General features: G+C 53.8%; 1 protein-coding gene across 8 annotated transcripts in view; it reads left to right on the top strand.

The window, feature by feature from the left end:
- SEPTIN9 (septin 9) overlaps positions 1–17,291 on the top strand; it is a 146,638-nt gene that overhangs the window by 106,622 nt on the left and 22,725 nt on the right. Inside the window, exon 1 of one of the 8 annotated variants that reach the window (XM_071573401.1) lies at positions 2,620–2,785. The exons of 5 other annotated variants lie outside the window; for them this stretch is intronic. The gene's annotated coding sequence lies outside the window, so the exon portion shown is untranslated. Of the gene's footprint in view, positions 1–2,619; positions 2,786–4,347; positions 4,371–14,140; positions 14,203–17,291 lie in introns of those variants that run through there. 2 more of the 8 variants (XM_071573402.1, XM_071573400.1) reach the window with 2 other exon arrangements.

Genomic DNA, 17,291 nt, shown 5'->3' with positions numbered 1-17,291 from the left:
AGATCTTTTACTTTTGGTTTCTGGGTGTAAATTCACAACTCAGCGATGGTTTTGTGTGCACAACACAATTCAGTGGTGGGAAAAAACGGAGAAGAGACAGAGGGAGACTTCGCTTGGGTAAAGTCCTTTATAGCCATAGCTGGGAGCCTGCAGGGAAATTACCATTTCTTCCTGCCCTGATGAACCCTCAAATCAGGCGTTAGGTGCCAACCAGACCTCTTTGTTTCAGTAGAAGCACAAAGGCAGCCCTGTGGGATGTAGAATGTGGGGTTTCTGATGTCCAGAGTTGCTGTAGGTCCTGCCTGGACAGACGGACATGCTCCCATGTTTTCCCTGTCAGCAGAAAGCATGTCTATGGAGTTTCAGGGAGGGGAAGTGCTCTTTTTCATTGCTACTTTTCATGTCTACAGCACTGTTTTTTTGTGCCCTGAACACTCCTTCTGTTCTCCAGTTGGTGTCCTGTGGTACAAGGCCTGGTGACACTGGTGCTTGTGATTGCCACTGGTCATGTAATCAGCAGCACCCAGGGCTACTGAAGTGGTGTAGGAACCACAGCCTGGCCATCTCTGTGTGGGGATGACTTGGTTTGAGGAAGCTCACAAACCTGAGCAAAGAAAAGAGAAAACCAGCAGGTTCAGGTACTGCCTAAATTAATTTTTCAAGGAATCAGCCATGGCCTTTGTCTGGGATCAGCAGGAAGGAACTGTGCACAAAGAGAAGTCTCTGAAACCCCATGGTGAGGGGTTTGGGCATCACATGGTTCTACCATGCTGAAGGTACTCCAGCAGATTCTCTCCTTACTTGGATTTCATTTTTTGCTGGCTGAGTCTCTCTGTGGTTGCAGAACTGCAGTGAGGTCCAGGGAGATTTTGCTGCTCCATGGCTGCTTGGCACAGTGAGGTGCTCCCCATCCGAGAGTAAATGTTTAGTTGTGTCATGCTGGAGAGGGACAAGGTTCTGGTCTCAGCTCCACTTGTTCTGAGCCAATGCCCCCATCACTGTGCACCCAGCAATGTGCCAGAAGTCACCCTGATCAAGGTCAGCTGAATGGCAGGGCAGTGCATGGCCTCCAAAAAGCTGGAATTAATCCATCTCCAGCACAACAAGATTTGGTTCTAATTAAATGGACACCCATGAAGCTGACCCCAGGCACTCCTCCCCATAGTGAGGAGGAGAAGCTGCTGGTAGAGTGAGGCACTTGTTCAGAGTGATTGCTTTGGAGTGGACTTGCAGTGGGACCCTGGGGAAGCAGCATGGAGAGGTCCAGCCTTACCAGTGTTTGCTGTTTGCTGTTCCTGTGCCAGCAATTCCTTCCTGGAACTAAAGCTCCAAGGGTTCAAGAGAGGCAGGGGTATGGAGCATGTGGAAATCAGATTAAGTAGGCTTGTGGTCCACTGAAGAACAGAAATTGGAGTAATTGCCCCCAAAATGACAAGGTGATGATTTCAAGTGCAGTCCATGGCATTGCAAGTGGCCCAGGGGTTATGACCAGTGCCATAACCCCACAGGCTTCTCTTTTCTTGCATATCTGTGTAAATCTCTGCTCTCCCATTAGTGCCTGCACTCAGCACTCCCTGAAAATTGCCCAAAAATTCCATCTTGGTGCAATTTAGGATATGCTCCAGCCTGCCCCAAGAACATCTGGTATCTGTGCATCGGGTGATATTAATCACAGCGTGAGCGCAGCCAAGTGTTAAACGGCAGAGCCCTCCCACCTCCCCCCTGCAAACGAAGGTTGTTTCCATGTTCCAGCAATAAAACGAACCTAACATTCCCGGGCAGGCGGTGATCTGGCAGGAACAATGTCTGTGTGGGATGAAGGGATGAGGAACACTCTGAAATGGGCCAAGAAACCATGTGGTCCTGGGACTTTTTGAAATCCCTGGGGTGTTTGAAGCTATTTTCTAGTCCTCCTCATTTTCTGAATCCACGGCTATTCCTGCTGCATCTGCAACTGCTCCCTCTCCCCCGGAATTTTGTGCTGAGGCCTTGTTGTTTTGGGTGTAAAGGCTGCTCCCTGTTTCCAGGATGGTAAACATCCCTCCCTCTCCCTGCTTTGCTGTGCAGATATCAAAGTGCTTCGCAAAGGAGGGGAGATTTTTTTTCTGTTCTGCAGATGGAGGGAAGAAGTTGCAGAGGCTGCTGAGAAATCCATGGGAATCTGCTCACTTGGAGGGTGCTTGTGGTTTTGCTTCAGGATGCTTAGTGGCTTCCTTTATTGTTGGGCAACGAGCAGACAGGACTGGCACAGGGAATATTTTTGCTCCCCTTTTTCTTGGGTGACCACACACCAGACATTGAGCAAACCCCCATTGGTACCACGCTGTTTGTGTTGCCCCCAAAGGAGAGCCTGGCTCAGATTTGCCCCCAAGTTCCCCAGTCTGTGGCTGAGTTTTTAAAAAGAAACACCAGAAAAAACTCAAAACTGTGTTTTGAGTACAGTTGGCGCCTCAACCACTGAGCTGTTGAGCTTTCAAGGGAGGCAGCCCCGGCACTGCTGCCTGGGAGGGACGGGAGGTGGGGGGCGAGAACTCGTGTGGTGCCTTTGATGTTGGAGGCTTTTACCCGCGTTACCCGGGGAGAAACTGGAGTGCTTTTCATGTCTGGTGGTGAGGGAGGCAGAGAGCCAGGAGGGATCTGCTTTGTGAGACCTTTTCGAAGGGAATTGAGCAAACTTTTCAGAAGCTGGAGGGAGACTGGCTGAGGTGGCAGCTGAAATAGGTGCTGAAGCATCCTTGGCTCTCACAGACAGTGTGCATTGTCCTCTTCATCATCCTTTGACTGAGTAAGTCTCTGCTTGAGCTCTCCCCAGCCTCGGGGAATAAAAAGCTGTGGCAAGGGCTGCGCTTGGGTCTCCACAGCCATGCCAGTGGGGAGCTGTGGACTGGGCAAGCTGGAGTGTGGCCATGCCATGAGTACATGGGGGTTTGAAGGGTAAGGAGGGGGAAAATAGAGCAGTGGCTTAGCAGGGGAGAATACCAGAGACAGGCACAATCACAGCAGAGTGATTTGTCAGGACCTGTGCTAAGGGAGGAGGCAGAGCTGGCTCTGCCACCCACTCAGGCTTGCTGTGGAGTGGGATGTGTGGGGCTGAGCCTTTGCAGCAGGGTTGGAGCAGGCAGAGGATGGGAGAGGGTAGTCACAGCAGCCGGTGACAGGACCTGGAGGTGAAAAGGGGTGGCAGCAACCCTGACATGATCTGGGCAATGGGGCTCCCTGGGGTGTCAGCACCCAGCAGGCTGGGACCCTGGTGCAGACTGTCCTTGCCCAGCTCCCACAGTCCTGATGAAAAGGGACCCTGATTGCTGGTGATGGCAGACAAGGCTGAGAGTGCTGCCTGTGCTGTGGTCTGTGCAGAGTTTGGGAGCCCTGCCCCAGCTGGAGGGGCCCGGTGTGGTTTGCAAATGCTCACGTGGTGAGATGGGGCTCATCTGTGTGGGCAATGCTGGTTGCATTGGAGATGCTCTTACATTACTTTTGGCAAATGGATTTGTGTGGCATCATGGAGAGCGTGTCTGGTGATGTAAGGGAGGTCTGGCAGCCCGTGTTTGCCTCCCTGCTTTCTACTCTGGAAACTGGTTGTGAGCTGATGTGGAACAGGAACGTCCTGGTGTTTGGTGGCCCCTTGTCCTGATGAGCACTGGGGAAAACCCATCTTCTGAGCATCCTCAGACGCACTGGTGGGTGCAGGGCTCCCTCTCCCCAGCCCTTTTCTGTAGCTCTCAGTGCCTCTGTGGAAAGTGTTTCCCAAAAGCAACTTCCTGCTCTCCCCACCTCTAACTCATCCTGCCCCAGCACTCGCAGCAGCCCCAAAACTTGAGCTGAAAGCTGTTCCCAGTGCACATGTCCCCCTGTGGTGTGTGCTGGTGTCACCCAGAGGCCTGGGGACATCCCAGCCCCCCAAAAAGGGCAGGAGTGTGAGGATGCCCCAGAGATGGGGACACTGTGGTGATGGGTATGCCACGGGGATGAGGACATCAAAAGGGATGAGGACAGCATGGGGAGGGGGTCACATGGTGACGTGATTGGAATGTAGCCACCATGGCGACAGAGACTCCACAGGCTGGGGATACCATGAGGACAGGGCACATGAGCATGGCTGGCTGCTTGCCAGGGGAGACCTGATCCCTCCTGGGGGGGAATAATGTTCAGGCTCCTGTCCGAGGGACCCTCTGCCCCGGAGCGGGTTGTGGGGGGTGCCAGGTGCTCCCTGTCCCCACGCGTGGCACAGCCCACTGAAGTGGGACTCGCCTGCCCCCGCCCCGAGAGCGTCTCCCGCGGCTTTTCTCTTTAATTGGCTCTTTTGAACCAGCGCCGGCCAAACCCCTCCCGCCCCCCGTCCCGGCCCCGCGCTGGAGCTGCTGCCGCCGGTGAGTGCGCGGGGACGGGGCTGGGGGGCCTCGGGATGGCGGATCCAGGGGGGAGCACGGGGGCTCTCCCAGCCCTGCGGCGGCGGGAGAAGAAGCGGTGGTCGGGTTGGGATCAGCGCTGCGGGGGCGGCAACCGGGCCACGCCGCGCTCGGTCCCGCGGAGATGGATGTGCGGTCCCCGCCGCTGTATGTCCCGTGCTGTGTCGCAGCACTGGAGCTCTGCAAAGCGGCCCAGCTGGCAACCTCACACTGATTGTGGGCTCCCTTTCTTTTTAATTTTTTCTTATAATTTGAGAAGCCCTGCTGCATTCTTCCTCCACTGCTCACAGTGCTGTTTGCCCAGTGACCGTGGCATGTCATGTGTAGGTGACACAGGGGGAACCCTCTGGATTTACCAAGGGTTTTCCCACTTGCCTTAGTCCGGCAGAGTCTGGGGATGCTGGGACAGCCGGTCAGTGGATGCTCCCCGGAATCACCCTTTCCCGCTGTATCCCAGTGTCTCACTGTCGCTGGGCACGTTTGCACTCCTTGGAAGCAGCCTGGGGTCCCACTCCTGCTCGTACTGCTCCTGTCTACTTTTCCATGCAGGAAAGGCTCCATGCCAGAGGATTTGAGGCCAAGCTTTTTATATCCATCCTGGTGTGACCACACTTCATTTAGGGAAGAAGCATCCGGGATGGATCTGGGCTGACATATTCAGTGCTCAGACAATCTTGTCTCTGCCAGAGCAGATTGGGGCTGGAGAAGCAGCTGGGCTCCAATGGGGCCAGCATTGCTGCCCTGTGTCATGATTTGCAGCATGCACCAAGCTGTTTATATAGGATTTCTTGGTGATTTCATAGGCATCATGTCTGCCTTTCCATAAATCTCAGGTCACTCCATCTCTCCTCCAAACCATTCTTTGGAGCCACGGACATTCAGCCCTTCATTTGCTGAGCTGCCACATGCCCTGCACAGCATACTGGGCTTGCTCACACTGCTTTAAAGGGTCAATTTGCAGAACCAGAGCACTGGAGGGACAACCTATCATAGTGCCAGGCAAGTTTGGGGTTAAAATTGCTTAATTTTATTGAATTCCTGCTGCTGTGCATGGTGGGTGTGGCAGATGCAGCAGACCAGTGGTGCAGCTCTAGGGTGGGAAGGAATTTTACACTGTTGCTGGAGATGTGCTGAGGGTTCTGGGTTCCCTGGTGCTCTTGGCAGTTGGTTGGTTTGACTGAATTCTCTTGGGAGATAGGTGGGCTTGGACTGGTGGGTGGGAGATTTGTATGTGCAGGCAGTGGTGGCTTGAGCTTTGGTTTTGAGACCCAAGCACCACCCTGTGAAATCCCAAACCCAAGAATTGTGGCTACTCATAAACCCATAAACACCATCACCTCATCCAGGTGATTCCAGATTGTAGGACACAGCATCCAGGAAAAGTACAACTGTCAAGCAAGTGTGCCCTGCTGTATGTAAGGGCATTCTGAGTGCACATAAGTACATGTTGAGATAGATAAGTTTGGAGCACACAGAGGACTGCGATAGCCCTGGGAGCTGTGACCCCTTCCATGCGATTGTAGTTGCTATCTATCATTTTCCATGTTGGGGTCAAAATACCTGTGAGGCTCATGGGTAGCTCGATGGTGGTGTTTGAGTGTGTTTGACCTCACAGCCATTCAGCACATACACTCTTGCTGGTATGTGCTGGCCAGAGCACAGGTATGCAGATGTGGCAGGGTCTAATGGCTTGGTAGTTAATAACCCAGCAGTGGTGGTTCCTGGACGCCTTTCCATAGGGAATCCAGACTTCCCCTCTCTGAGCACGGTGGAATTTTTATAGCCTGTGGTTTTAAATGCTGTGATTTCCGTATGGCCCTGATGCTGTTGAAGCTGTGCTGGGGCTGGGTGAAACCTGTGCTGGAGCTGCTGATTCCTGGATAATGTGTCTGAGCTTTACTCCAGTTCTTGGGAAAGGCTGAGCTGAGAAAGGGAAGGCCAGCTGTCCTGGGGTTATGCCTGCTGGGTGCTGTGACCTTATGGCTGAATACAACTGTACTTAATTTAATTTATCCCTAAAATTTGGGAGGTGCTTTGAGGAGAAGAGTATGGTAAAGCTACCTTGTTTGTTAAAAAATATTCACTGAAACTGGAGTGAGAGAGTTAATCTTGCAAATACAACTCTGTGGCATTCTACGAGTATCTGTCCGAAAATCCCTAGGGAAGTTGGCAGAAAGGAGGTGGGCACAAGTGAAGTGGGCACTTTGAGATAACAGGAGTTGGGGCAAAGGGGCCAGCCTGACAAGCCCCGTTTGCCACAGGGATGTAGCTGTTGGGGCCATGCTGTAACACAGAGAGGGACATGGCACTGTGGGATGTGTACTTGGGTGTCAGCTGGGAGATGAAAGCAAAGACAGTTCAGCTGCCTCTGTAGTGGATGTGAGCACTGTCTGCTTCCCAGCAGCATCCCTGGCTTTGTTGCCTGGGTTTCCTGTCCTGGTAGAGTTCTACCATTAACACCCTGAAGATCTCTGGCTCATGCTGGCTCACCCTTGCCATCCTGGGATGTGATCCCCAAAATGCCAGGCAGTGTTGGGGTGCTCACAGGTTCCTCACCATGCCACTGGTGATTGCTATGGTGGAGAATGCTCGGCAGGAGTTGAGCAGTGGTGCTTTCTCCAGTCCCTGTTAAATCCCATGAAAACCACTGCTGAGGTCTGGCTGCTCTGGGAGTGTTTTGGGGCCATCAGACTTTGCTAAGCTAAGACATCCTTGTCCCCCTGAGCCTGTTGCAGGAAAGCTGCCTGGGTCCAGCTGCCTCCACCCAGCTCTCCCTCCTCTCAAACTTGTGAAAAAGTGATTTCTCTTCCCATTTTCTGGCCTCTTCTCAAACTGGGTTAACTCTTGCCGTGTACGCAGAATTGCTGGAGGGCCCTGGTCAGGCGAGGCTGTAAAAGCCACATTTTCTTTGAAAATCGGATTAAGGCCCCTTTTTCTTCTTGCTGGGCGGATGCGGGTGACATGAAGTCTCTCTTTGTCCTGGATGTATTTCTGGCCCAGCTGCAGTGGGTTAACCCTTTGTCATCCCACACAGTCCCGGTGATGAATGGCCTTTTGCTGAGCAGCAGAGATCTTTTCCTGGCGTGGTTTTGGGTGGAAGCAGGAGCACTGAGATCTGTGCCCTCCCCCCACACAGTGGGGGGTTGAAGTGCAAAGCCTTGGTGCCTGGGTAAGGGACATGTATGTGCGACAGGGACCTGCCCTAATGCTGCTTTCTGCTGTGTTTCTTTGGCAATTTTTCTCTCTTAAATGAGTGGAAGGGGAGATGCTTCCCCAGTGCTGCACTGGGATCAGAATCCTCTCCATGCTGGGGCAGCCCCAGGCTGCCTAAATGGCACAGATGGACACGGGTGAGACAAGGAGGGGGCAAAAGTGACAGCGAGCGCAGAGGCCGGGCCAGCTGGCAGAGCATGAGAGCTGCCTGTGTGCTCCTTGGAGAGCAGTGACTGGGTCAGTGGTGTTCCCCAAGACACCAATGCCCAGCCCAGTGCTGGCATGGTGCTGGGGCAGGACCCTCCTTTTTGCCAAGAATGTTGGAGGGCTGAAAATAACCAGCCAGCAGCAGGGCAGAGAGTGCCTGTACGTTTCCTGGGAACCCTTGGCTCCCATGGCCAGCATCCAAGAAGGCATCTTGGTTTGGTGCTTGGTGCTGGGCTATGATCTGCTGTGGCCAAGCAGGAATGAAGGTGATTTCACAGCCGTGCCCTGGGGGCTGTGGGCTGTGGCATTTCCTGCTGTATAGTCAAGCTTTGGGTCCATTTTGCCTGGTTTCCCCCACTGTGCTGCATTGGTGCATCACCTTGGGTTCACCCATGTTGCTCTGGGCCTTGGTTTGGTGTATTTATTTACGCAAAAGCCAAATTGCATCAGGGAACATCTTTCTGATGGTCTGGAAAAGCTGGTAAGGGCACATAGCGTCAGCTCCCTGCAGTGCAGATCCTGTGCTGTTATCAGGGAGGCTCCTGATAAGAGCAGAGCAGGGATTTCCCTACAGGGGGTCCTGGACCATGTCAAAGTGGCATCAGGAGGAGCTCCCCCAGGCCTCCCAGTATCAGTGGGAGTGCAGGCCACAGGCCTGAATTCTCCCTATGCCCCTCTCTGCACTGATTGTCAGGGTGTGCTCGCCCCAAGACTGTTGGAGGAGTGTTGCCATCTCCCAGATCTGACCCCAGGAGCAGATGGGGACTGAGTGGGACTCACTCACAGCATCGGGAACTGCAGGGAAGCAACGCTTTTCCCTCCCACCCGTCCTCCTCCTCCCCGCTGTCCTCCTGACCTTTTCCCATCAAAATACAAAGCACTATTATTCGTAGCAAGGCACCTCTATCTGAGGAGACAGCTGGCGCTGCAGCAGCTTGCTGGGGATGGGTTGCTATTAATTAAGCTGCAGGAGACAGACTGGCAGCTTGGCAGCTTGAATGGAGTTTTCCTTCTTTTCAAGGTTTTCAAGGTTTACCTCCAAATGGAATTTATGGGTTTAAAAGGGGCAGCAGACAAAGGATGGAGAAAGGCCCATTATGTGCAGCTTGCACAGACACTTACCCATCACATTGCTGGCAGGGAGCATGTATGTTCAGAAGGTCTGCAGGAACACTTAAGACACTCCAGTCCTTTGGACACTTGCAGCCTGGTTTGTACCAGGAGAGTCACTGCCTGGGCATCTCATCTCCCCATCTAGAAAGGAGATGCTACTTCAGGATGAAACAGAGTTTAAACTATTCAGAGTGTTTGAGGTGACCCAGGCAGTTGAGTTTTTCACTCCCTGTCATTCCCACCTTGCAAAGGTGATTAATTTTCACCAAACTCATCCTCTACCCCTGTTGCTGGTGATGAGAGGAGCAGAGACAGCTCTGGATGGAGGACTCTGAGGCTCTCTGAGGTGCCCCTTGATGTGTGAGACACACAGAGGCTCCATCTGCTCCCCCTCTCTCCACAGGGCAGAATACAGGAGTTTGTGGAGTGGGACTCTGGGTTGCTGTCTGGGTGAGATAAGAGAAGTTTGCTTTACCCTTTTCAGGGGTATTTGTCTTTTGTGATAGTCTGTGGAGGTGTCTGGGGAGTTCCCTTGAAGAGGAGAGAGGGGGATTGCTACTAAGGAAGAGGCAACAGTTGAAGCAGCCAAGTGCATTTCCTTGGGCATGGCTGAGCTGTGCCATCTGCAGAGCTGTCCTGGGGACTTGAGCAGCAGCATTTCAGTGCCAAGGCAGACCAGGCCCTGCTGAGCAAAACCTGTGCTCGGAGCTGAGGCCTGCAGGAGTGCCTGGAATCTGCTGGGTGTGCTTTATGTCTGTCCAAACTGGCATGTCAGTACCCAAAGCAGTGCCCCTGCAAAGGAAAAGGATATGGGAAGGAATGGGTTTCTTTCTTGCTTTTTTCTAAGTATCTGTGACTCCAGCGTAGCTCCCTAGCATAGCCTGTTCCCTTTTGGAAAAGGGCGAATTGGTCAAGCATGGCAAGGAGTCTCCTGCCCTCCCTGCTCAAGTGAACGAATCCTCTGCGGGAGGAATGTGCCAGAGGAAGGGAGGCTGCTGCAGGAACACTGCTGGGATGCGACACCGGGAACTGAGGCTCGGCCTCCCTGGGGACTGAGTGACTCACTCCAAGGACACTGTGCCAGCTGCGCGTGATGGCTGATGACAGCGTGTGAAGTAATTCCTTCCTTCCTTCCTGCAGAATGGGAGTGGTCTCTGGGGGCATCCGGCTGCAGGACCCTCTGGTTTTCGGTGCAGTGGAAGCTGGGACAGTCCTGGTGCTGAATGTAACGTGGGTTCAACAGAACAGCCATGGTGCAGTGGTGCTGGTGGCTTTGGCTCCTGCTCCTGGCCAAGGCATGGAGGGGTTGATGTTGTTTGCTCCCTGTGCTAGCTCAGGATGTCCCTGCCCTGGAGGGCTCTGAGATGCTCCCAGCAGCACCTGTGCCCCTGTTACCTGCTGGTCCACTGCTCTCTCTGTCTAGGGAGATTTAAGCCACCAAAGAGCTTTTATGAAGGAACCAGTGGGATACCAACAGGGGTGTGTCTCTGACACGGGCTGCTCAGAGAAGCTGTTCAGTCCAAAAGCCAGGTAGCTTGAAAGAAAAAAACAAAACAGCATCATCTCTAGACTTGAGAGTTCAATACAGCCAGAGGGGAGGAAAAGTCATTGACCTGTAGGTCGTAGAGATCTGGAGAGTTACTCAGCACGTGCCGAAGGGACCATGGTGCTGCCTGCCAGAGCCCTTCCCAGGTGGGAACAGCTGCAGACCTGTACCCAGGCTCTTAGAAGAACATTAGGGTTGATTTTAGATGTTCCTGGTAATGGGGTGTCTTTTCTGCTCCTGCTGTGTGATGGTGTCTCTTTCAGTGTTAAAAAATTAGATTTTAGTCTTGTGATCTGCAAGCTCATGTCCTTTTCTTGGTCATGCTGCCTTCCAGGGAGCTTCCTGGTGTTTTACCAAGATCTCTGGATGTGCTTTTCATTCTGCTATTGATCTGAGATTATAAATATAGCTGGCAGGATTTCCAGCTGTCTGTCAAAGTCATCGGGGACTTGCAGGTAGTCAGCATTACAGCAATATTAAAACAATAAAAATTATTTACTGAGGCCTAACAGTGCACTTTTAACTGGGGATCACTGTGGTGCAGTAAAATTGGAACTGTCCCTTCAGCATTCCTGCAAGACTATGTCCTGCTTGTGCTGCCTGTGCTCAAGGGGTTTGATGTTTTCTTAGAGTTGGGCAGCTTGGGGTGAAATGTGTCAGTTGGCAGGTCTGCCCACAGGCTGGTTGGTCCTGGTGAAACTGCCTTCATTTGCAGATCTTGGTTATTCCTCAGAGCTAGGGATTTATGGTTGGAGCTGGAGTATGTGCTAGCCAAGGGCAGAGCATTGCCTGGCACAGGGGAGAGCATTGCCTGGCACAGGGGAGAACTGTGGTGCTGCTGGGGCAGAGCAGGGCTGGTGTGACTGGGGAACAGCCCCACTGCCAGGTGGTTTTCTAGTGCAAACGACTGTGGTCAGGATTTTCCCCCCAAATCAGGTACTATTGAAAACCTTGCTGCTCCTCCCAGAGCCTCCCAGCCTTTCCTGAGCATCAGTGCTGGACCACCTTGTCCAGTGAGCCCTGCCAGGCTAATGCAGGGCCTTGTCCCTGCTGCCCTGAGCATGTGGCTGTTACATGGGGACCTGCTTTCACCTGCAAAGATATCCCATGAAGTAGTACGGATAGGACTGCATAAGGCAGGGCAGGAGACTTCCTTAATATTTCACTTCAGTTGCAAGATACTAAGAGCTGTCATGAGGCGTAGACGGCTCTGAAAGCCCTGTGTGTACTTGCTGTGAGGCCAAGAATGCTACTTTGTTGTTCTTCTGAGTTGCTCCCACACCTCCTGTCTCTCCTGGGAAGGATGAGATTCCATTTGAAACAAAATATTTGCTATTGATTAACCGAGAAACAACTTGTACACATCGGGGAGTTCCCATCCTGCCCGTTTCTTCCCTGGGCAATGGTGAGGCCCTGGCATAGGCTGCCCAGAGAAGCTGTGGCTGCCTCATCCCTGGAAGAGTCCAAGGCCAGGTTGGATGAGGCTTGGGCATGGCAGGGACGTAATAATAAGATGATGTCCCTTCCAAGCCAAATCCTTCTGTGATTCTGTGAAGTGTCTTTGTACAGAGTTTCAACAACCAGGGGGGGAACTTTTCTATGTTTTTTCCCCTCACAGGCAAGACTAAAACGTGGCCATGGTTTCAAAGTGAAAAAAACACTGATGGGTGAGGGATTGGTTCACGTGGCTGAGCACGCCGTGTTCACTCTGCCTCTGCTGATCTCAGTTTGGGCAAGTGAACCCCATACTGGATGCTAAACACCTGCACAGCCTTACAGATGTGGTTTGCTTAATGGCAGGGACATGCAGATCATATCTGCAAAGCCCACATGCACCTGAGATCCTTCCTGAACTCTTCATGCAAGCACAGCACCTGAGTGAGCACAGTGCAGCCTTTTCCTGCCTTCTTCCAGCTAAAGCAAGGCTGGAGTGACTTGCAGACAGACCCAACTGCTCTTCAGGCAAGCCCAGTTTGGCATCTAGCATTGGATTTTCCCAGAGATTAGGGAGATTAAAACACTAATGCCCATTGATAGGGGTTAAAGCTTTAATAAGTCATAAAAAGTGGTGTAATCCAGCAGAAAGCTGCATGCAGCTGCAGCATAAGCAGATTGAGGCTGGGTTTCCTGCCTGGATGCTGAGTGGAGGTTTCTCAGAAATTAGTATTTGTGGCACTTACTCAAGTGGTGGTATGTGAATCTTGCTCCCTTGAGCACAAATCGTTTGCAGGGCAGCCCATGCCAGCCTTGCTGGGCATCACAGGAGGGGATGCTGCCAGCCTGATGTGTGGCAGCTGCTCTGTGTGGAGGAAGATTCACCCCTGCTTGTGGTCCGGAAGTGCAGACAGGAAGGTGACAGCCACACTAGAGCACAGGCAGGAGACAGGGCAGAGTGGGCTGTGGTGCTGCTGGTGGCAGGGTTTGCATCACGAGCAGAAGTCTGACAGAGGCTGGTGATGTTGATAATAGGTCAAAAAGGAAGTACAAGTACTAGTCCAGTGCATGGGTTGTTCGTGGGAAATGGTGTCCTTTGGGTGTTGAAGATTGCACATGTGCAAATCTGTCTTAACCCTTTCAGCACCAGCAGACCTTTCTCTGGGAATGCAGGTCTGAGAATTGCAGGTAGCTGGGGGGAAAGTACCCTGAGATCACAGGGGTGTGATCAAAGTAACATGTCAGAACCAGGAGTCCAAAAGAGGCAGGTTGGCTTTATCTTGTCTGTGAGTGGTGAGAAAGCCCCTCTTGCTCCCGGTCCTGCAGCTGGGACGGTGCAAGCATTACAGGGCTCTCTCCGGGCTGGCTGCCCCTGGGTGTGTTGCCATCACTGCTGCCCATCACCAAGGGGGCTTTGCCCCACACCAGGGTGGCTGGGACCCCTCGTGTCAGAGGGAGCAGGGCCAGGTGGTGCAGCTCAACCTGCCTGACCCCATGCACAGCATGTCTTCCTTCCTGAGGCTGGGCCCCTCCCTTCAGTGGTGGGAGAGAGAGAGGTGGGGAACCTCTGGGAGCAAGGTATAAGGCAGAAAGGGCTTATCGAGACAGCTAATAGCTTTATTTAGCTTAATTGACATCAGTTTAGAGAGGAGCCATGCCCGTGGGTGTAAATTGCCGTCTGGTCCCCGACAGATGTGAGATGCAGCCCAGGGATTTTCAACCAGCTGCACAGCAAAGTTAAGTCCATGCTCCCGCTGCTCACACCCACTCGAGACTGCTTTGGGGCCCTGCTGGGAGAATTTCGGGATGCTCGAAAGGAAAAGGCAGGTATCCCTGTGCTTGGGGATGGGGCCGGGACCTTGCCCCTTTCCCTGGAGTAGTGGGTGGGCTGGGCTGTTCTCGGGGTGGGGCGGCCCTGTTTGTCCCAGCCTCTCGCTTTCCCCCTGGAATTATCCCGCACCTTCTGCGTGAACTCAGGAGTGGCAGAACGTCCCCATGGCGTGGGACGTGTCCCCAAACTCCTCTTCTTCTCATCCTTTGCGGGCCCCCTGGGCCGGGCCGGGCCGGGCTGGGGAGCGGCGAGGGGATGGAAACCGCCCGGGGCGAAGCAACTTCCCGGGAAGAGGCTCCATCCCCCCCCACCCCGGGCCGGGCTGGAGGGGGAGGAGGCAGGGTGATGGGGGAGGAGGAGGAGGAGGAGGAAGGGCGATGGGGGAGGAGGCGGAGGGCAGCGCGGGAGGAGGCGGGAGCCGCCGGCTGCCGGAGCCGCCGCCGCCGCGGGTGAGTCGCCGGTGCCCGGGGGCGGGGGCTCCGCGGGGCCGGGGGGCAGCGGAGGGGGGATTGTGATGGGGGGAAACCGCTTTTTTGGGGTGAATTATTCTGGGGAAGGGCCTGAAAGTGCGGGATGGGGAGGGTCGCGCCGTTCCCAAGGAGAGCACCGGAGCGCGGTGTGGAGGGTCCCCCCCCGGGGCAGGGGTACCCGGGTGCTGCGGGGGGTTCGTCCCTTGGCCCCCTCCTGCCTCTCTCGCCCCTGTGCCCCACAAGAGGGGCCGTTGTTCGGCACCGCCTGGCCGCGCTGCCGGCATTGTCCGGGATGAATAGCGGCTGTGGCCGGGGGGGCACCCCTTGCCCATCCCGGGGGATCACCCCCTCACCCTCTGCCCATTCCGGGGCCACCTCTTCAGCCCCTGCCCGCCGAGGGTCCGGGCTCCCGCCCCCCTTGCTCGGGCTGCGGCTGCTGTCCCCCGCAAACGGGCTCGTGGGGCGTCTGGGGCGCAGCTGCCTTTGATAAAGAAAGAAAACAACAAGAAAAAAAAAGAAATTAAAAAAAAATCCTATCCTTCAAAGAACAAAACCAAGAAAAAATTAAAGGGGGGAAAAGCAAAGAAAGAGGAGGAAAAAAAAAAGGAAGGAAAGCTCAACTGCAACCCCCAGGATGCTCTTTTTTTGCCGTAGCTGCAGGCAGTGCCTCGTGGGATGGCATCAGCCCCACTGTGAGGCTGAGAGGCCCTGGGCACACACTGCTGTGCGCTGTGCCCATTCCTGATTCCCATGCGGGGCCTGGCCAGACTCATTCCTCCTGCAGGGTTTTCTGGACAAGCTGAGTTTGGGGAGCACTACCTGCCTCTTTGTTTTCACAGCACAGAGCTCTGCAGAGCAGTGGTGACAGGGATGAAGGGTGCTTTCTCTTTGCCAGGGACTGGGAAGGGTCTCCATGTCCCTCCTGTGCTGAGCACCATCATCCAGGGTGGGTGGACAGGGATTGGGAGGGGTACCATCCTCAGACCTCCCATGGAATCAGTTTTGAGGGTGTCTTCAGATCTCCCAGAGCATGGGCACCCTGAGCCTGTCTGAGGGGGCAAGGACTGTGCTGGCTGCTGGCATTGGCTGTGTGGGACTGGTTGATGGAGCAGCTTTGCTGGCATCTGCATGCAGGAGGATTCCTCTGCAATGGGGCTGTCCCTACTGAGGAGGGGCTGCTCTGGGGTCAGCTCTTGCTCCAGCTCCAGGGGAAGCTGCTTACAAAGGGAGCCCCAATCCCACTGGGGCTGTGTGGCCAGAGACCTCTGCATGCCCAAGCCAAAATCTGATCATCTTTTTAAACATGGAGGAGAACAGCCTAACACCTCCTTGCAGATTTCTGTAAGGGGTTTAGAGCTGCTGTCTCACATGATTGGAGAAATGAGGATGTAGGACTGCCAGCCATGCAAGGGCTGCACATATCTGAGCTGGAGCAGGGTGGTGGGTCAACTTCACACCAGATCTGTGGGGCACAGGAGCTCATGGGCAACAGTTTGATGTTGTGGATTTGGCACCACAGTTTGACCTCTGGGATGGACTTACTGCATCCCAGCCCAAAAATGCCAGCAACCAGAGCCTGCGGCAGCTGGGAGATTAAGATGGGAAGGGAAGCAGCGATGGGGAGCCCTGGAGCATCCATCTCTTGTGAATAAAAGAGCCAGGAGGGGTGAGCCGCAGAGAAGCGTTTCCGGAGCAGGGAGGGGAAGCAAGCAGGGAGTGTGGACGGAAGCGCACATGGCAAGCGGGGACAGCTCAACCTGTGCCTGATGTGTGCCCAGGACCTGTGCCTATGGCTTGGTGCTCACTCCAGAGCAGGAATCACTGTCTTGTTTTTCTCTGGAAATATGTTTATTCCCTACCTGAGTAAAAGAGTTCAAGCCTGGAGCATCTGGTGTGCTCAGGAGGCACCTGGCCACCTCTCTGATGGCTCTTGGATGGATTTGGTCTAATGAAGTGTAGTTAAGCATACTCTGCTATTTCTAGGTTGTGTTTGTTGGCACACAAGTGGAATTGCAAGCTGAGAAGGAAACATAACTGGTTGGTAGGTGGGCCTCGGCTGGTGGCCAGCCTGAAAGTGTACCCCAATGCCCAGGGATGCGAGGGACAGACTCCAGCTCAGACCTGGCAGTGCCAGCCAGGTGCAGATGATTGCAACTGAATAATAGGAATTGTCCCTTAGTTACAATTTGGTGCTGCAGGGTCTGCAACAGTGGCTGTGTGCCAATCTGAGCCTTCTTCCAGGGTGCTGGATGCTCCTTCCAAGTTCCAGATCAAGCTGTGCCTCACATTCCCTGGTACCCACAAATCCCAGTGGAAGCAGCATGGAGCTACACTGGTGGATCCCATGGTGGCAATGACTGGGGAGCTGAAAAAAGCAGCAGTGCCTGGGCCATGCTGGGTTTGCATCCAGTCCTGGCTTTGCTGACTCCCTCCCTCCTGACTCCTCCTGTCCCCTCGGAAGGGAGAACTGTGGCTTTGCCACCTCCTCCGCAGGTTGGATCGGTTTCCATAGCTTGTGGTCACTGGCTCTGTGTGCCAAGGGGAGAGGCCTCAGAGGCTGCGCGTGCTGCAGTCCTACCGGCCAGCTGTACTTAACCAGGAGCTATAAATTCACTCTTCAGATCTAAAAATGACTGTTACTCCCTACAGGCACAATTTTCTAAGATAGCTGCTCCCAAAAATCAAAAGGTTAGTTGGTCCACATTACTCCCTTCAAAACTTCTGTGGATGCTCAGCTGCCCAGGAGGTGGTTCTGCTTTCACACCCTGGTACACCACTGTTCTCTGCTGTGAACATTCTCTCTGTGTTTGCATAAACACATCCAACAAAATCTGGAAGCCCATGGTGTTTCCAGTGTCTGCTGTATGGAGGGAAGGGGAGTTATCCCCACCACAATATCCTGGTGTTCTGGGTGCATGTAGCTCTGCACAGCTAGTTACACCATCACCAAAAGGTGGCTTGGTGCTCCCAGTATCTGAGGGGTGTTTCTTGGTTTCACCCTGCAAGCATTAGCATTTTGCCATTGATTGCATGTGCATCTGTGTAGTTTGCCAGTGTTTTGGATTTGT

The sequence above is a fragment of the Pithys albifrons genome, chromosome 19 (assembly GCF_047495875.1).
Source record: "Pithys albifrons albifrons isolate INPA30051 chromosome 19, PitAlb_v1, whole genome shotgun sequence".
NCBI classification, from domain to species: domain Eukaryota; kingdom Metazoa; phylum Chordata; class Aves; order Passeriformes; family Thamnophilidae; genus Pithys; species Pithys albifrons.
Note: the sequence above shows the minus strand (reverse complement) of the source record. Positions and strands in the feature narration are given on the sequence as shown.